Source organism: Gymnogyps californianus, chromosome 4 (genome assembly GCF_018139145.2).
Source record: "Gymnogyps californianus isolate 813 chromosome 4, ASM1813914v2, whole genome shotgun sequence".
Taxonomy (NCBI): domain Eukaryota; kingdom Metazoa; phylum Chordata; class Aves; order Accipitriformes; family Cathartidae; genus Gymnogyps; species Gymnogyps californianus.
In genome coordinates this window covers 13,294,539-13,315,680 of record NC_059474.1, presented here as the reverse complement: position 1 = coordinate 13,315,680, position 21,142 = coordinate 13,294,539, and the positions used below count along the sequence as shown (strand labels likewise).

The following is a 21,142-nucleotide window of genomic DNA, read 5'->3' as shown; positions in this document are numbered from 1 at the left end:
GATTGCAGGCAATATTTTTCTTCTGGATGGACAGTGCTCACTTGTCGGCAGTCCACAACTATGAAATGACATATATTATAATTGTGAAAATTATATAGGACTGCCCCTAATAACAGCCTGCAGTCAGTAATTGGCTCGGTGGTGAGACGAGAAGCGCTTAGTCATTCCGTGAGAGGCACGCAGGAAATGCCGAGATCAACTGTCATAATTAGACACATATTATTAGTATTTATTAAAACACAACTAGTTACACTGGTTGCGCATATTCTGTAGGCAGACTTTTTGAAAAACTGAGTAATCTAGCCTTAGCCGTGCAATATAGGCCTTGTTTACAATAGAGAGTTGTGCTGACCTAACTACATTACCACGGTTAAAGCTGTACATCTCCAGTTTAGGAGGAGCTGTATCAGAATAGCTTATTTTTCCTTAGCAGAAGGAAAACCAGCGGCAGTGTAAAACACCTCCCTACCAGTATAAGCATGCATCATTTTAAATAGTACAATTAAATCGGTTGTAAAAATTCACACAGCTCAGATAACATAGTTAAATTGGTATACGATGTACAAAGAGACCAGACTCTCTATTTCACAAATAAATGTGAATCAATTAATCTCACGCCTCTTGCATGCAAGAAGGAGAAGGAGAAGAGAGAAGTGAAAATGCCCAGTGTTTAGGATAGAGCCTTTTATGCCTGGGCATCTTGTGACCTAACCAGCATTTGCAACTCAGTGAAATGCAATGTATTCATTTGGCGGCTGCCTGTAAAAGTACTTGAATCAGTCTGAACTGATTCTTTGAACAGGAATGAAGAGGGAATCACTACAGCTAGAGGGAGAGAAGCTGCTCATTTAAGAAAACAGTAAAAGGTCACAGAGGGATAAATGTTTCTGCCAGCATTAATTTTAATATAATGTTCCAGTTTCTCATCTTGAAAATTGAAGGGATTTTTCCTTGTTCTTCCAGTCAGAGAAAGTAATGCATATATATATGAATAAGAAACACACTGCGTTATGGTGGAAGCTGGTTAATACACTCTGAAGAAGATTTTTGTTTTCCAGTGATCACTGATGAGCACCACGACGCTGGTGGACAGACAGCAGGACGAGGCGGCAGAGACTGGGCTTCTGTTTGGGACCCTGCCTCTGGCCTGCTGTACAACCTTTGGTAAATCACCTTCTCTCTCTGCGCCTCAGTTTCTTCCTTTACAAAATGAGAGACGGTCAATTTGCAAAGCACTTCGAGAAATAACGGTGACAAACAAGTGCTATGTATTAGTTGGGTGGAATTGTTATTAACTTCTATACCTTCTTTTCTTGTGCAATAGCCACCACTAAAGACAGAAATTTCAGCTTTGATTGTTTATTAGATAATTTACTAATTTTGGATCCAAATCTGAATTCAGATTTCAAATGAAGTTCAAAGCTTCAAATTACTGAATGTGATTTTTCAGTTTCATGTTATAGAAAACGCAAATTTTCATACAGAATACTTCAATAAAACACATTTTGTTCCTATTTATTATCTCGAGTATCGAAATGGACACAATGGACACAATCAATCTGCTCAGCAACACTACCTCTTTTTGAAGATTTCCCTCATTATGTATTTATAGAGAAATTGCTACAAGTAATTCCATTACCAATTGCTACCAGTAATTCCATTAGGCTGAATCACCAAGTAACCTTGTTTCTGGCACTATAATGAGGTATATCACATGAAGTAGTGAACTGAATGCATCATGCACTGGGTGGCTGCTGAGAAGGATATACTGAAAGTCAGGAAAAGAGCAAATAGTATACAGACATGGGATCTAACAAACCGAGTCAGGATTTGGAGCCCATTGTTTCTCACTGTGTCTTACTAGTAAACTTACTACAATTTAACTGGGGGGAAAAAAAAAAAGAATAAAAGTTTTGATTTGCATAATTACCTGGCATGTGGCACATCTTTTACATAAAGTCTCAAATATGGAAACAAAACTTTTCACATGTCAAAATATTTTCAGCATCAGAATCAATATCATAGAATCATAGAATCATAGAACCAAAGAATGGTTTGGGTTGGAAGGGACCTTTAAAGGTCATCTAGTCCAACCCCTCTGCCATGAGCAGGGACATCTTCCACTAGATCAGGTTGCTCAGAGCCCTGTCCAAACTGACCTTGAATTTTTCCAGGGATGGGGCATCTACCACCTCTCTGGGGAACGTGCTCCGGTGTTTCACCATCCTCATTGTAAAAAATCTCTTCCTCGTATCTAGTCTGAATCCACCCTCCTTTAGTTTAAAACCAACAGGTCCATGTCCAGAGCTGGACGCAGTACTCCAGGTGGGGTCTCGCCAGAGCGGAGTAGAGGGGCAGAATCACCTCCCTTGACCTGCTGGCCAAGCTTCTTTTGATGCAGCCCAGAATACAGTTGGCTTTCTAGGCTGCGAGTGCACTTTGCCGGCTCACGTCCAGCTTTTCATCCACCAGTACCCTGAAGTCCTCCTCTGCAGGGCTTCATCCCCCAGCCTGTATTGATACCAGGGGTTGCCCTGATGCAGGTGCAGGACCTTGCACTTGGCCTTGTTGAACCTCATGAGGTTCGCATGGGCCCACTTCTCAAGCTCGTCCAGGTCCCTCTGGATGGCATCCCGTCCCTCAGGCGTGTCAACCGTACCACTCAGCATGGTGTCGTCTGAAAATTTGCTGAGGGTGCACTCAATCCCACCATCTATGTTGTTGATGAAGATATTAAACAGTACTGGTCCCAATACGGACCCCTGAGGGACACCACCTGTCACTGATCTCCATCTGGACACTGAGCCATTGACCACTACTCTCTGGATGTGACCATCCAGCCAATTCCTCATCCACCTAACGGTCCATCCATCAAATCCATATCTCTCCAATTTAGACAGAAGGATGTTGTGGGGGACCATGTCAAAGGCCTTACAGAAATCCAGATAGATGACATCCGTAGCTCTTCCCTTGTCAACTGATGTAGTCATTCCATCATAGAAGGCCACTAGGCTGGTCAGGCAGGACTTGCCCTTGGATATTGTCAGGTGTTCCCATATGTAAGTTCCAGGCAGCGTGTTCTGTCATTGTAAGATCGTATTTGGTGTCAGTTTTACTGCTTTAGTTTTGTAAAGGATCAAATATAAGTAGAGTTAAAGTGGAATAAAGGAAACAGAAGCTTATCTCAGCTGTTTGTATACTAGGTGTGGGAGAATAGCTACTCTTGCCTAATTGAAATTGTCTCTATTTCTGTTTTACAGTTGTCTCTATTTTGTATATGCTAGCTAAATTTATGCATATTAATTACACATTTTATATTTGTAATGTTTATATTATGATATTTTTGTTGATATACCACAGAAAATAATCTAAAGCATACATTTCAATAATATTATTTGTCAAATTATTTAATCTATTTCATAATGGACTACTCCTTTATTTCTTTTGTATTTCCTGTATTCTTGGTGTACATAAGAAATTCTCTTTATATGGCACTGAACCTTTGAATTATAATAATGTATTATTTTCTGTAAGATAGAAACTTCCTAGGTATGAAAATTATACGTTCCGCAATTCCTGGTAAATCTTTCCAATATTTAAAGGTATAGTCTTGAATACCGATGACCCAGGCCCCACTGGCTTTATCAATATCAATTTTACTGAGCTGTTTGCCAGGATGCATGTCATGAAATACATGAATAGCTTTTGTTTTATTCATTGTCTTTTGGATATCATCCCAGCATCTTCTGGCCATTCCAAATCATGGTTGCTAGAGATGGGTTTGAATTAATTCTCCAAAATTCAATGACTTGTCAGTCCAAGGAAGTTCAGAGGCAGGCTCTGATGTACTCCCTTCTCTTACAAATTTCCTGCCTGTGTCCCTTCGTCTTGTCCCATGCAGTTATTTGAAAACCCTGTGCAAATTATGAACGCTTTTTAAAAAGCTCTAATTTTGCCCAGGTTTGTATGAAAATGATATTGTAAACATGTATATATGGATGACAAGAGCAGTCTAGGATCTTAACAGGTTGTGTTCTTCCTGTTCAATTAGTTGTAAATTGTATACCTTTCTGGCCCTAACTTAGGAAACCACTTTAACCTGTGATTAAATCCCAGTGAAATCAAGATCTCAGCACACATTTAAGGCTTAGCCTACACTTCAGCGTTTAAAAGAGCAGCTTAACGACATGCATTCCTGAAGGAATATTATCATGGTAAACCAGTATTTCCCTGTGTTTGGGACACAGTCTCCAAGCAATCCACCACAAGAGATCTAAGAGATTATGTGACACTGAAACATTTATTAAATAACACTGAGACAACTTAAATATTCAACTTTTGTGAGGTCTGACGTACTAAGTTTGGTAGCTCCACCCTTTCCATACCCTGCAGGTGACTCTTGGCATTATCTCAGTGCTCCACAACCCACACTCCCTTATCATTCACCTTCAAGAATTCAATCTCTTGAAACACGCATGGAAATGATGTACACTTATACTGACAAATGCAGAGACGTACCATTCTGCGCGCCTATCTAAAAAACCAGTATAATTTATAGACATTAATATATATTAGCATATACATGTACATTTATGGACTTCTGCTTTTACTTTATGAACCTGTGCAACAAACTTTGCAACACCAGTATTTTCTTCTTCCCAGGGGAGTAAGGGATTTGTATATATTAACCAGGTAAACATAGATTCATCTCCATATAGCGTCTCCTCCGACATTTTGCTAAACTGAAAAATTGGCTGCATTGTTGTTATTCTGTGCTTTGTAGAGGTCCACAACTGAACTGTCAGCATGCTGGAGGTGGGAAACTCTTAGAACCTTATATATATGCCATACCCTGTCAAAGTGTGGCAGAGCTCATATGGTCCTTCCCCAGAGCCCTTCCAGACATTGGGGCTTACAGGGTATGTTCCCTTCTGGAAAACTAAATGTACCCCATATTGCTTAACTAATGCTTTATCTTCAGAAGCAGGCTTTCCAACACAATATAAATATAAATACTCTGCTGTGACTTCTTGTGGACTCCCTTATATTGTAGTGTACAAATGGCTTTTTTGATTATCTGATGTCACATGGAAAAGGGACCGAAAGTGAAAGAAACAACCCTTATGCAAGACGAAAGGAGTATTCATAGTTGTATGTGGTAAAACTTTCCCAAAGAGATAACTTAAGTTATGAAGCTTATTATTTTCATTGGCGTTACGTTAATCTCTTACCGAGACACTTAGCCACTGCAAACAGTAACTGATATTGTCTGCAAATATGATACACTACCGTGGGTGTTGTGCAAGCCAAATACAGCCCACAAGACAATTCCTCTCATACCATCGTTACCATCTTGTACAATCTTGGAGCAGAGATGAACGGAAATGACTAATTCAGGAGGTGCATGAATCTCAGCAGAAGTTGCTGCTTCCACATGAAGGAGTGGTTTGCCATCCCTTGGCAAGCAGAGACTGGCGTATTTGTCCAGCAGCATCTCCAGGGTTAAAAAAGTGGAGAATGCAGGTGCATGAACCTCTAATAAACCTTCTCAGCTCCTTCTGGGAATGGGTTGCTGCTGCAATAATATTATCAGAAGAGCCTGTCTGTAGAGAGTTCTGCCACTGTTGCGTGTGAGTGCAGAAACATGTTGATACAACCTCTCTATTCAGCCCTGGGAAGGCTGAGAGCCTGGTGAGACCAGCGGAAAGACTGAGCTTCTACTCAACAGAGCAGCACCACACTGTCCACTATGCCTATGATGTACTCTTGACAGGTGATAAATCATTTCAACCTCCCTAGCTGCCATAATGTTTCCATTGCAATTATATCTATGTATCTATTTATTGCGATGTTTTATCTTGCAGGTTTTAAATATGATGTATTAAAACACAGTGCAGTGTAATCCAAATGCAATGAGGCAAGTAACTGTAAAAGCCAAAATTAGGATACAGAGAACAATGTATTTCAAATTAAGTGGGAACAAGATTACTTGTTAGCTGAAAATAATAAGCACCTTCAGTGCCTTATGTGCATGCAAATGATAGGTGTGCCAAAGGAATATAATATCAGCTGACATTACAAAACCTACCACCATGAAAAATAAGAGAAGCGTACTGGAGAACCTAATCATTACAGAATTAAAAGAAAATCCCCCCAAAATCAACATCACAAGCAAAGAACTATGCTGATTGAACGTGCCACTGCATAAACTCAAAACCTGGCTGCCCCTGATGAGACATGCCTCAGGTGAACCCCTGAAAGGGGATGGCGAGCCAGAAGAAGGTATGCAGTTAAAATGTTCTCTGCATCTATGGGTAAAAAAAATGTAACAAATCATGGAAGCTTGTTATCATCTCATGTAACTATAGAAAGCAGAATAGTTGATGCAAACAATCACACGCTCAAAATTTGAGACAAATCACAGAAAAATGTAAGCACTTCTTATCATTGACTTTGGATGAGACCACTGACAGCAGTGGAACCAGGCAATTATTAAACTTCAGCTGAGCTATTGCTAAGGTTTTCTTCATAAAACAGATGGGGCAGTACTTTTAACGTACATTGGAAGTACTTCTTTCTACCACTAGCTCATGTAACAGTTTTCAAAACTCCCCTGTCACAAGTAATGACAAGCAGTGACTATCTAGAAAAGTCAGTTAATGAGTTTGCTGAAAAGAAACTGCAGTTGAATACCTCACTTTCACTGCACGATACTTTACCAGACAGTTGGTGGTAAATCTATGAAACAAGGAACATGAAGACTAGTATGATATATATGATTAACCTCATTCGCAGAAGAAATACTGCACAGACACACAGAAAATGTATCAACTATCTTAAGGAGCTGAATCCAAACTATGGGAATTTACCCCCTCATTCAAAAGCTGGGTGACTGCAAGCAGGGAAGCTGCCATCTTTACTTTTCAAAATGCGCATGTCTTGAAGATGAGAGAGCAAATAACATATTTCAGTTATAAGAGCCTATCTCTGCTCATTGGTCTTCCTACCAGCTTTGTAATAGCTCCAGTCTGCATGGTGCCTAAAATCCAAGAGAGCTATTCAGGTCACCTATTATCCATGGAAGAGCTTAGAGTTTCCACATCAGACTGCAAAATTTTCTACAAAGACCCCCGCCATACTTAAAAGTATCCCAAACTGAACTCTTCAAGCTGTAATTGAGACAGAAGTGCCTAAACTCATCCCCAGAGAGCCCATTCCCACACCTAGCATCCACAAATAGCACTGAATTTAGCTCAAAATCCATTTAGTACTCCCAGCTGACATTAGCACTCTTATCCTGCCTGTGGAGCAAGCTCTTCCAGAAGACTGCTCTAACCAGCAGTGCAGAGAATAGCTTAGGATGAGGTCCATACCCTCCCTCCTCTTAACTCTCAGTAACTCAATCGTGAGATATAGTATTTACATTTTGCACTACAGACTTGGGTAAATTGCATACATATAGATGGAAATAGAGTTTGAACTCCAAGACTTTTAGACTTTTCATTTCAAAGGAGTATCTTCAGCAACAAGATATAGGGAGTTTGGGTCTGGTTTTATATTCTTCTTGGTTCTGCCTTTCCTTTCTGAACAATAACCTAGTTGCAACAAGAGGGATGGAGAGTGGCCTGCATCCTAGGGCATTCTACCATTTGCTTATTCCTTTGGAAAATCAGAATCAGTGGGTTCAGCTTACTTAAGACTGAAATGGTCCTAGAAGAAACATTTCTGTCTTCCAAGACAAATGCACAAATCAACAGATTACTGTGCGCAGGGCTGCCACAGCTACGTCCTCCACTGGTACCTGCCTGCTCTGAAGACACAAAACTGTATTTTGAACTCTGAAGTTACGTTTACAGTGGCATATAAACCATGACCAGGGTATGGACTACATAGTACTTAGCTGTTAGCACCGGTGGCCAATAACAACTGCCTAGCATCATCTGGAGATAGCACATGCCAAGAACCATCCCCCACAGGAAACCTGGACGCAGCCACACTGGTTTTGGGGAGTGAGGAGAGAAGAAAGCGCAGTCATGCGGCTGTGAAGTGGGGGTCCCTCACGGCCCCTACTTACTTGTAAAAATGTCTTGGTGTCCGGAGTTATTTCTGGCAAAGCCATACCTGCTGACTCTTCAGATGATTTTCAATAGTGTTTTCCACTGATGAGCTCTAAGCAGTTCTCTATTTCAGCATATGGGAGTCCTGGATCAGCTGGCAGCCCCAGGCAGTCGGGGCAGAGAAGCCGGTGCCCCTTTTTACAGGGGCTTATAGTTTTTCACTGACTGTGGAAGAAACGTTGCCATAATATTTTTTGGCACAGCAATGCTTCGATTCCAGATATGGAAATCACTTCCATGCACAACAGTGAAGCATGGAATTTTCAGCTTGCTTCTTAAGGATATCATTTCCTACCTGAAAAACTTTGCAATAAAGTACTGTTAAATGCAGAAGCACATGCATCTGTGAAAGTAGGCTCCCAGGAATAAGAATCTGTAAAATCAAAATATTGCAACAAGCCAGAAAGCAATGCCCTTGGCTGCCAATTCTTATTCACCGCTGTGAATATTGACATTTAGGAAGAAAATATTTGTTCTGAGCAATAAACTATTCTCTTACTTAATGATACTGCATTCATTTCACCCCTTCAACAAATAAAGTCCAAGAGATCCATCTCGTAGGATTACACTCCCATCTGTGATCTGTAGTTGTGGCCCAAACCTGGCATCCAATATTGTCCTCTGATACACCACCACTGGATTAGCCTGGTCTTTAGTGCCTCCTCCTTGTGTTATCTGATCCCAATAGGTTCAAGATTTAGCTCTATCTGGGCCTACAATCAGCCTCAGAGAAAGAAAAACGTTGCTTTCTTAGGGGAAATGACCTCCATCTTCCCTACACCCGGAAAAGCTGGCTGGGTCTAGACATTTAACTGTTCCTTTATTTCATGACCTCTTCAACTGCCAAAATGTGTGGGGTTTTTTGACATCAAGACAGCAATTTTCATTCAGCCAGTTAAAGCTATGCCTGCTCTTTTGTCTCTTGGCAGTTGATAGTGAAATAGTACCAAACTCAAAAGACACACCTATTTCAACACAAAATCCTAACGAAACCAGGAAACAAGTAGTTTTCCTCTCAACAGAGATAGATAACTTTCTTGAGAGAAAACATCTTTATGATATAAATACATAAATTGCCCTTGGAAAGTGAGATGATAGGTTTTTTCCCATTAACAAGTTCCAGTGAGTAACTCTTCAAATGAGTCTAAATATCATTCAGTTAGAATTACAAGCCAAAATATCATGAAAGATTCTTTAGAGAGCGTATCACTGTAGTTGCAAAGTATTGAAATATTAGCAAATTCTTGACAGAAAAATATCCTTTCCTTCTCTCGTGCTGCTCAATGATTTCCATTTCAGGCCGACAGCCCCGTAGTCAATCACACTAGCTAGAAATCTCTCCTTAGTGCAGTTACAGGTTTGGAAATGCAGGTACTAGATCTCAGCATGTATTTCCCAACCATTTTTTTCTAAGACCAAAATAGTAAATTTTTTGGTTGGGATTCAATACCCTTTTTAAATGCTGCTTTTGTCAAACTTGACTTTTTTCCCTGTTGTGTATGAACTCTTTGTAATGGCTGCTGGTATTAATCAGCCACTCTTAATGGTTCTTTGATATCTATGGAATTAGTTATTTTTAATGGCAGCACTTCCCAGCTTATCAGTTCTGTAAGAAAGCAGCAATGGCCATTTTTCTTTCTGCTCCCACACAGACAAAACAGTTAGTTCACACACACAAAAATATACAGAATAAACATAAGTTTATTACAGCCTGTAAGTCATGCATACAGATTCCCTTATGTGCCACAGCTTTCAAAACATGTATTTCTTTTCTTTAAAGCATCTGAAAACATTCACTCTTTTTTGTTTTGCAGTTTTTACCATGGAATCAGATAAGAAAGCTTTTTTGATCAGTCAAAACATAATGTCAAATTGCCAGGGCAATGAGCCATTAATACACAAAGGATCTTTTCTTTTACTAGGGTCTGCAACAGAATATCATGTCAAGAAAACGCTGACGCATTGGATGAAAAGAATAATACCTTCAATGCAATTACTTTAAGAACTCGATACATTTTCATGTGTTTCTTTCACTTTTTATTTCATATAGATCATTAATAAAGATGGAATGACTCTTTTAGTATATTCATTCCAAAATCCGTGGCCAGATCATCAGCTAGTATAACGCGATCAACTCTGTTTTCAGCATTTTCACTGACTGAGAATATGGCCAATATCTGAAAAAAACGTTTGGTGGAATTAGTGTGGAACAATAATTGTATTTCTGACGAGTAAGGCCAGGATTGGATGCTGATGCTGCAGGCTACTCAAGGATGGTTAATTGTATTCATGAACTATTTGTAAGACAGCAAGCTGCCAAAACCTCAGACATTTCCAACACAGTAATTCTGGAATGCTGTAGTAAATAGGGAAAAACAGATGTCATAATGTGTTTCATCTAGTTTAAAACTTAACATGTAATTAACTTAATGGCTTGACAATAGCTGATGTAGCAACAAATATAATGCAATTAAATTAGTACCTCATTATGACATCAAATTCTTCTGCATATGCATTACAATAAAAAGATCAGATTTTGAGACATTGGTATATTTTACGGTGACTAACTGTCCTTAAAATGCAATCGCATGTAATATTTGCTTTCTATTTCATCACTTGTGGAAATTATTTCGTTTTTATAACACTGTACTTTCTGTAGTCTTTTCATTACACCACTAGTGAAAGCTGTTCCTTGGTTTATTGTTTCAAATGCTGTATCTAGGTACTTGGACTTTTACATTCATTATGTAGTATAAAGCTTTCATTTTCTTTATCTTTTGTACTGCTTGGCTGTTTGTCCAAAGTGGTGGAGGCAATTATGGTGGTTCTTTCACACCTTCTCTGAGTATTTCTTACAGTAGACTTCAGGTGGTCTGTTTTATGCACACAGCAGCATGTTGAGACAGAGTCCTGTTCATGTATTATTCTGGAATTCCCGAAGGTTTCTCAACGTATTCTTAGGGTTTCCCAATTGTTAGTGCTGCAGGATGAAGAAGGGTAAGAGTACACTGAAGCAGAATAACTTTAAAAAAAATGTAGTCCCAAAGAAATACCAAGCCCAGACATTCTTGTTGCAGAACAGCACTGCCTGACCTGCAATTTCTGTGACAGTTTCCTATGTGCAGTTTGTTCAAAGAAAGAAAAAATACATTTTGAGGTTACAGTGACAGAGTTGTATTAAACAGAAAATAATTTTGCTTTGAATTACATAATTGATTTTTCAAGTGACTCAGATCTTCCAAACTCACCATGCTAGCGCGTTCCTATTAAAGATATTGAAACACGTTAGAGAGAAGTCTGAAAGGAAAAAGGTCGCACTGTGGCCTAATGCAGATCCTACTAAAATTTAATGTTACTTTCCATTCATTGCAGTAGATGAGGTCCTCGATGCTGACAACAAAGTGGCCCTCTGATGCTGTGGGTATCTACAGCTTGCTTTTTCACTGTGCAGGGATATTATTAGGAAAGAGGGATCAGTAAAAAGGAATCTGAAACCTGATCTAGTGCTGAGGAATGCCTTTTGAATGTGTCATTTGAACCTACTTATTAGTTCTGGGAGGTGTGAACGTTTTGCATCAGTCTTTGCTCAAAACCTGAAATGGACCGTGAAAAGTAGTAAAAAAGTTACGCAAGCCTTCATGCAATTAAGCAAAGTAGTTTCAAACAGATAATTATATACTTCTGAAGATGTACATCAAGATATCCAATAAAACGCATCACGTATCTGTTGGATGTTCCTTGTGGCACCTTACATTAAAGGCCCATCCGTTTTCTGGATTTTAAAAATATTCATTAAAAATGAATTTATGTATATATTTAGATCCCGCACACTTAGATGATCTGTTTTGTTCTTAAACTACATTTATTCCCACATGAATGTTGCTTTATCTCCATTTCTAAAACGCTGAATGGGCAGATTGTTTCTATCAAGCATTTCATATGAACAGTTTATGAAGTGTGAACGATAGAGGACTGTCTCATGACCGGTTATCATGACTTTCAAAGTTAACTGATACAGAACCTCTGCTCAGGGAAAATCAGGGGTTTTTTATTGCACCTAGCAGGAAATTTTAGGGAACATTATAAACTGACCAATTTTAAGGAAGTAAGACGGATGGCTGACAGTAAAATGCTCACAAGCCGTGGCTATGTAATACTCAACTGCTGTGCAACTCCTCCTTCAGTATGTTCCTTAATAGGAAAAAATACGGTGAAACTGATACATTTTTAGAAATTTATTGGAGACCCTTTCCAGCAGGGGTCAGAATGAGAAAGGGAAACAGTGGTACTTGCTGAGGCTGACAGCTAAAAGCACAAGCCTATCAGTCACTCAGATGCGGTTTAGCATTCTTTTCAACACAGATCATTTAGCCTTGATTTTCCAAACAAGTGCTGTCACTTACAGAGCACACCCACCTAGTTGTTCTCGCTGTGTGTAGGTTGTCACACAGGGGCAACAAACAGGGTTCCCATAGAGAACTTCCATCTTTGATAGCAGTTCAGAAAGGAAAAGCCACGGATTGGAGTCAGCATGCTCTATCCCTACGGCTTTTTGGAGGAAAAGTTCATTAGCTGCTTTGCATGCCAAGGGACCAGCTGTCCTTCAGCACATGGAGCAGCTCTGATTGACCAGGAGGACAAGTGGGAAATAAGCTGACAGCAGTGCCAGCACGGCATATGGTCATGTACCAGCTGTTTCTGAAATGCTTGCCAAACGGAGATCAGAATCGGGTTGGCTGTTAGGAAAATAAAACCCAACAAAAACCAACAAGCAAACAAAAAATTCCACTGTTGGGATTCCTGAGATCTGACCACAAAACCAGAACTGTCAATTTGAAATGTCACACAGCAACTACGTGAATATTCAGAATAATCTGTCATTGGCTTGCATGCTCTGACTTGCTCCATTAGGAGAACACCGATGTTCTGAGCATCTGTCCCTTCTACAGAGCTTTCAGAGGAAAAAAAAATTATAGAAAGGGTGAAATAAGGTAAGTGGATCCGTATTAGTGATATACATTACTAATACATTGAGAATACGTTCAGAAGACCGAATGGTGATCGATTTAAATTGGTGCCAACTGCTATTACAGACAAATCCCAGGTGTCCCACATTTTACTGTATTTTATTTCTACCTTGGAAAGGGGAATTCAGATTCTGAGCCCATGAACAAAAGGAGATTTGATTGCGATTGGCGCGAGCCGTATTACAGTGTTGGTGAAATGCTTCTGATAAACCAGTGCAATGACTCAGCAGAAAACAGTCAGCAGGATTTTTCCCCCTAAGCTTTTCAGTTTTAGCTTTTCATAACAAGAAAATAACTTGAACAGTAATTAAATGGTTGAGAACGACGCTGTCCTTCTATCATGGGGTTTAAAGCACTACTTTCTCTTTAGAGCTTTCCCATAATATTCCTTCAAGGTTTGGAGAAAGCTGAACTGATTAACTGAACGTTCACATGACATCAATTACTGCCTCGGCAGCGTTTAAGAGAACGTTGGTAGCTCACGTAGCTACACAATCCTGCATATTTAACTTTTGGCTAGCCTAAATTAAATTTATGACTAAATTAGGTGCCAAGGATGTTCAAAAAAGGTGAACCCTAGCTAAGACAAAAATAAGAGTAATGCTGCTCCTGTATCAGGAAATGAACATATAGGCTGGGAGGCAGTGGTTACTATCTTGGCTTGCCTTCATGTTTCTTATGAGATGGATTTTTATATACAGGCTTAACTTGTCAAAAGGCCTAAACAGGACTACATCCGGGGTGTGGGGGATCATCTTTTCAAAGATGAGCTTGGTTCCAGTGGCTGAAGATGTTGTTTGCACAAAAGAAACAGTGTTAGTCAACGTAGATGACATACCACATTGTGGAACTCTAGGAGCCACACATTTAGCAGTGAATAAAAGGCAAAAAACCCTTACGATTATGCACAGACACAAGACTTACTTTGACATCTTACATAATATTGACTTTCCTTAGACCCGTATGTGTTCATGTATTTGAGAAATGTGAGGTGCTAGCGTACACCTGAAAAGGGCATTATTATTTTCCCAATTAAGAAGCTTAATTAGTACTCTGGTGCATCTTCTTTGTCATATTTTCAGTCTTACAGTGGCCCATTTTCACCCATCTACTACGCTAAAAATGTTGCTCTTTCATTACTCTACGGTTGTCTAAACAGTTCTGATTAAGCTGGCATTTAATCAATTGGAATAAAATTTTCCCGGCTCCTGAGCAGCTCACCTACTAAAACCGACTTCCAATGGCATCAGTCTTCTAAAAGACGACTTTCCTTCCAGACGGGCTTTCATTTAGCAGCAAAATAAACTTTATTTGCTAACCTTGCCCTCAGAGTCGTTAAGGATTTCAAAAGGACCTCACATTACAAACACCGCCACACTCCATCATTATCCCCCATTTCCTCCTTCGCATTCCTGCCCCGGCCCTGGGTGTTTCCCTCTCCGTCGTTACCACGCAGCCAGCCCTCCCGAGGGGGCGAGGGTGGCTCCCGCCGGCAGCTCGCTGAGGGAGGCGAGGCGAGGCGAGGCGAGGGCCGCCGCCCGCCTCCCCGCCCGGGTGACGGCTACCCCGAGGCACGAGGGACGGCGCCGCTCCCCTCGCCCGCCGCTGAGGCGGCCCTCGGAGGCGCTCTCCCCGCTGGCCGGCCGGCCGGCCGGTGACTTTCAAACGCCTCGCCCGCCCCTTTCCTCCTCAGGCGCCCGGCGGACAGCGCGGCGCTCTCCCGGCGGGCGGGGCCGGGCCGAGGCTGCACAACCAGGGCAAAGAGATACTTCCCCTCCTCTCCCCCCCGCCCTTCCTGCGCGGCGGCCCGCCATGGAGCCGGCTCGCTGGCGCCCGGGCACTACTGGACGGGGACGGAGGGGCCCGGCCCCGCCCGCCGGCGCGGCGGAGAGCTCGGCGCGCCCCTCACCGCGCAGCTGCGCGCCCGCAGGCACCCCCGCCGCGGCCCCACAGCCCGGCCCGCGCGCCCGGGCGGCGGGATCCGGGCCGCCCTCTGGGCGGAAGGATACGGGGAGGAGCCTGCGGCGCGGTCCGCCCGGGCGCTGAGTCCTGTTGCCGGGTGACGGAGCGGCCGGCCCCCCCCCTCCCTCCCCGTGGCGCTGGGAGCCGCCGCCGCTGCCGCCGCCGGTTTACGTAACGCCTCCCAGGGCAGGTCCCGGCTCCGTCCCGCCCGCCTCACTCGGGGACGGCAGCAGCGGGACGGAGTCCGCCGCCTCCTCCGGCTGCCAGAGGCCCCAGGGCCCCGCTCTGCGCCGCCACGGCAGGTAAATACCCGCCGCGGGCCCGGGGAGTAGAGGGAGGGGCAGGGCTGCAGGGAGGGCGGCAGCCACCCTCCCCGTGGCAACGGGAGGACGGAGCCGAGAGGCGGCGGTGGCGGGCCCCCCCCCCCCTTCCCGCTGCTGCGCTGAGGGGCTCGACCCCCAGGGAGCGCCGGGCTGGCGGCTCGGGGCCCGGCCGAGGAGGCCCGCGCCGCCCCGCGCTCCCCTCCCCTCTCCGCTAACAGCCCGGGAAGAGGAGGAGTTGCGGGGCCGGGCCTGGCCGGCGCTGGGAGGACGGTTTCCCGGGACGGCGCGTCCCGTTTCTCGGCTGCGCCTGCCGCAGCGCGGCGGGAGCGTGCCGGGGAGGCCGGGGGCAGGGCCGGGGGGAGAAGGGAGGAAGCGCGGCGACGGGAGGAGAGGGGCCGGGGAGGGGGTGACAGGGAGCGTGAGGGGCCGGGCGGGGGGCTGGCTGCAGGCCGGCGGCGAGGCAGGACTCGGGGGCGGGGCCGGGGGCCCGGCCGGGGTGCCCCGGTCCGAGCGCCTGCCTGGGAGCTGAGCCCTTCCCGGCCCCCCCCCCCCCCCCCCCCCCCAGCTCTTCCATCCCGGCCCGGCCCGGCCCCTGGGGTCCCAGCGTCAGGTGAGCGGCTTGTGCCGGGGGTCGGGAGGGAGACGCCGGCCTGGAGCGGGAGCCGGGGCTCCGTGTCCTCGGGCCGGGTCATGCCCGGGAGGAGAGGAGGAGGGAGAGGAAGGCAGCACCCGGCACCCACCCGTCGTGGGTGCCGGCCTGCGCCGATGTCACCCGGCGCAGTGGACGGGAAACGGGAGGATGCGGCGCTTCGGGTCAGGGTAGCGAGAGCCTGAGCCGGGCAGCCCCTTCCCTGCCCAGCCTGACCGTGAGGTTGAAGTGACAGGGCTTTCCGCACCGCCCCCCCCCCGCCCCCGGGCTACTGCCAGGCCCGACTGGTGTGCGGGTTTGGCTCACGCCGTGACCTTTCATCCTGTGCGTAATTGTACAAAGCGCAGACAGCGGCTGCTGACCGGTGAGCAGGAGCTGGGAGACGGGTCTAAATGCCTCGGATTGGGGTAGATGGAAACCGCCACTGGCTTAGCTGCGGCGTTACAGGGTTGCCCTGGGGGCCGATCTGGTGGGACTCGCTCCCCTCCTTTTTTTTTTTTTTTTTTCCCCCCCCTTTTTCCTTTCCAGCAGCATTGTCCTTTAGGGGCCTATTGAAGGCAAAAGGCGGATAGAAAGGCTAGGGCTGCTGCTGTTTCAGGAGGAGGAGCTGGGCTGATAGGAGACTGATGGGAGCCGCATCCTATGGCCGCTCGGAGCTGCGCGCCGCCTGGGCGGGCCCGGCAGGGCCGCAGCCTCTCGTAGGCAATGGGCGGGGTGGGGGGGGACACAAGGTTTGGCGAAGGTTACAGCTGAATGCAGAAGTGACACAAACTGACACTTCGTTCCATCAAACTCATTTCCATCTTCTCCTCGTGTCGTGTCGATTAAAAGTATACGTTTATTAAGTCGTGTTATGAAACTTTGAGAAAAGCGAAAGTGCGGTGCTTTTTTCTGTTTTGCCTTTGTTTTAATTACTCATTGCAGTACCTGATACTGATCTGAAGGGTGAAAATAGTACGATTTGCTTGTCCTTTCAAATAAAAGGCATTCCTGTATTCTGATGTTTTCTGTATATAAGTAATTCGGGTTTATAGGCCTGGGATCAGAGGACACTGTGGTATGGGTAGTTGATTTTCCTCATGCAAACCCTTTTAAATGTTTAGGTTTTTACCCTTCTGTTGCACACCGTATATTACTTCTGTGTTCCTGGGATGAGGTGGGAATTGCAGATCAAATTTGGTTTCTTAGCTGTCAAAAGTGAGCTCGTGATGATTCAGTAGATAATTGGTAAAACAAACTACTTCACTGCAGTGCTTAAAACCCAAGTATTGCGGGCTTCTCACAATCCATGGGAGTCTGGAAGTGACATTTTTCTTTATTAAAGACAAAAATATGCCTTATAAAAGTAAATGACATGGAACTTGATTGTTACTTGACATGTAACCATACAGATTTTATTTTGTACTAATCCTCCATCTGCTGTTTCTTGTCAGTATGGATATGCTAAAATGGTAGTGTAGAACCCCTCCCAGTCAATAAAACGTATTGTATAGGTATCAAAATCTTCTGTTTTGATCATTGAGATATAAGAGGGGATGTAGGTAACTTGAATAAAATGAGTAGTACATTATATATTTGTAATGTTCTTCATTTTCAAAGACTAAGAATTATAGGGGAAATCCCGATTTGTACACTCCACTGAAAGCATCAGCAGTTTACATCCCCGCCATATTCTGCTTAGCGGATATTGCCACACGTACAGTCACAGAACTTTATCAGTTCATTTGTTTTGTGCACCATGGAGGTAATGATTCTTTGAGACCACAGATTCTGCAAATTTGGATTGGATACATGACCCTCTAGCTTTTCTGCTCATCAGCAGGGGAATTGGAAGGAAAGGAAGGGGCAAACAGATTTATAGGTGACTCGAGGAAAAATTGGAGGCCTTGAACTTATCTTTTTATCTTAATATGCTGATTTCATAGTCTGCATTCCCAACTGCTTTTGTTGTTGCTATTCGTTATTCTTCCAAGTAGGAGAAATTCCATAGGGGTAAAATGATGTCAGCATTTTCCTTTGCTCATTTGCTGTGCATTCTAGCAGGAATAGGGATGGAGGAAGATCTATATAGTGCTCATAACTTCATTATTTGTCCTGCTTGAGCATCTTGTTTCTAGGTGAATTGGGGGAATGAAGGAAGCCAAGAGGTTGGTTTTATACTGAGCATGGGTGAATTTTCTGTGGAATTTTATTGGTTTTTAGGCTTAGTGCTGTAGAGTCAGAATAGACTTTCTGACTACTTACCTAGAATCCTAGCAAAATTGTCTCTCAGTTTGCTGCTTCTTTAAGCTTTACATAAAGCAGCATACAGAGTTCGTAATGATGGATGTTGAAAGTAGTGTGCTTTAAATATTTCCTTTAACGCCGTCGAAAAGTTAATTTGTTCAAAATAAGAAATTTGAGCTTTTTTTAATCTTTTTTTTTTTTGTAGTTTGTGACAGTAAAAGACCCTTATTTCTTTTTATTCCATTGCAGCTTGTTTTTCTTCTTTCTTTTCTTAAGACATGCATTTATAGCATAGGTTTCGTACCTGTCTGATAGGCTGATGTGAAGCCCCTAAAATTGTATAATGGTAATAACAACCAATAGCTAATAACTAAAAGTACTAACTTATTATAGTAATAAGATGAGTAACAATGTCTGGTAAAGCAGAATGTGATGAAGACAGCAAGACTTAGAATTCCTGTAGGCTAAGAGAGGTAGCAGGAACTATTCTAGTTACCTGCACTGCTAGTGGAGCTTGGAATACAAATGATCTTCTAGAAGCTATTTAATATGCTCTGTTTATTGGGATAGTTTCTTCTGTATTGTGGAACAGAGATTGGAATCCTTCATTTTAGTCCAAGAACAGTGACAGGCTGGTTAGGTAATTTGTAAATGTAATTATAGAAACGAGTTGTTGTGTTGTGTCCAACCCCCCAACCCTGCCCCAAGAATTTCTTCCAAGTCAATTTCATGATACAAAATAAAAATTTTGAAATGAATATTTGAATGCTCAGTTGCATTTCAATACACAGACAAAAAGAAAATTGGCTGATAGGAGGGGAAAGTATGGTTTTTTCATAATTCGGAAATAATTTACCAGATTTTTCTAGGCAGAAATACCAGGTAACTGCAGGACTGTTAGAGTGTTTTAGTAGAAAAAGACCTAGATGAGCTGGTTATAATATTTTTACTAAAAAGCATCTTGTTCTACTTTCCCAAAAGTTGGTTGGGTGCATTTATAACGGATGCTGAGGGATTGAATGTGTATTTTATGGGCTATGGTGGTGGTTGGGGGGGTGGGGGGAAAGGCTGTGTAGTTTGAACATTCAGTACAAAGATTATTGTTTCATAGACTTCTTACTAGAAGTTATTTCTCTAGCTTTATTGGAAGCTACTGCATATTTTTAATCTGCTATTTCCTGTATAATTTCACATGCAAGTGTCTGGATTTACCTGCATAAAACTATTCATTTGATTATTTCTGCATCATCTAGATTGTGTTCATAACTTAGCTTCTGTATGTCCACTTTGGTATCTGTCTTTCCAAGAGATTTATTTCTAAGGCAGTAGTGTGGAAATTTCAATTATAAAGGATTTAAATTCATTTTTCACTGTTGTGATATTACATGTAACAGATGAATTATATCCTGCTAAGTTTGTGCATAGTCTGTACTCAGACTTGCTATAACAATTTTCATTTTTAATATAGTTTGGGGAATGTTTAAATTTCTCTTTTTTACTGTATTGAGGAAGAAGTTTCAAATATGTGGTCCATGCTAATTTTACTTTTGTCTGTAACTTTCTAGGCCTCATTCTAGAAAGGATTACATGTGAAAATTTATACTCTGTGCAAAAAAATTACTAATAAAATAAATTGTAGCAGGGATGAAATCGGAATAGTTTTGTGTTCTTTTTGTACCTTTTAAAAATATTCCCCTAGTTGCTATTAAATTTATACAAGGAACAAGGTCTGCTGGATAGAACGCTGGACTAGGTTTGAAGAGACCTGCAGTTTTTTTATCAGCTCTGTCACTGCGTGAATTCAAGCAAATTGTTTCATCTTAATGTGCCTGTGTTTAAGATGCTGTGTGGAAAGGAGGAGCTGTTATGCCTTTTATATGTTATTAAATTGTGTGAGTGTGGGTTTTTTGTTATTTTTATGGTTTGGTTAGATGAATTAGCTTGGTTATAGAAGAATTCTGAAGGGAGCCATAGTTGCATTGCAGATGAGGTTTTGCATATATACACTGTGGAAGAAAGTACAGAGAGAGATAAGAGAGTAAGAGACTAGGGGTAGCTGAAGGCCAGAAGAAATAAAGCAACTTTTCATAAGATTGTGTAGTCTTAACGTCAGAACAGCAGAGTTGCAAGATACGTATACTCTGCAAGGTTATTCCAGGTAGTGTTAGCTTAGTCAGGATTTAGATCGAGATAATAATCTTCAACAGTAAAGTGGGAAAACGTGCTAAAATATACACAGAGTGATTAAGGAAATTATTTTGGTCATTTAGCATGTGTCATATGTGCTTTTTAAGAAAATAAAGTGTTTTATTAGCCTACAGAAAAAAGGCTGCTTGAAGCATCATTAATGAAGAAATCAGTAATGCGCATTGCTGCCATTGGATGAGTAATTAATTCTCACTAAATCCTTGTGACACTGTAATCTGTTATTACAAACTTGAAACAAATTTGAAGACTCTGTGGCTGAGTGGGAGTGCAACATTAAAACACTGCATTGAATTTAGGACGCTGGAGTATCTTGAAAGAAGCGGGGCCAGCTTCCAGTGATTTGTCTGATTGATAACTTTGGTTATGAAACTTCAGGAAAAACTTTTACTGTTTCATGATATTGTAATTCTGCTGGCTGAAGATTTTGAGCTAATGACTGTTACTAATTAGCTAAAGGTTGCTCTTGAGTGAATTCCTATTCTCCTGGTTCTGTCTTCTGGGGTAGAAGTTCGCTCTGCTGCTTATTTGACTATTGCACTTAACAGTGAAACTGAATTTTTGTTTTATTGAAGTTTTTGTAGCTGCTTTGCTGGAAGTCATGATGAATTGTGTGGGGTGATACAAGAGTTT

General features: G+C 42.6%; 1 protein-coding gene across 2 annotated transcripts in view; it reads left to right on the top strand.

Annotated features, from left to right (window-relative positions):
- Positions 1-15,357: 15,357 nt before the first annotated feature.
- Positions 15,358-21,142, top strand: part of KIAA0232 (KIAA0232 ortholog) — a 70,758-nt gene continuing 64,973 nt past the window's right edge. For both annotated transcript variants that reach the window (XM_050896717.1, XM_050896716.1), the window contains exon 1: positions 15,358-15,408. The gene's annotated coding sequence lies outside the window, so the exon portion shown is untranslated. The remainder of the gene's footprint in view (positions 15,409-21,142) is intronic.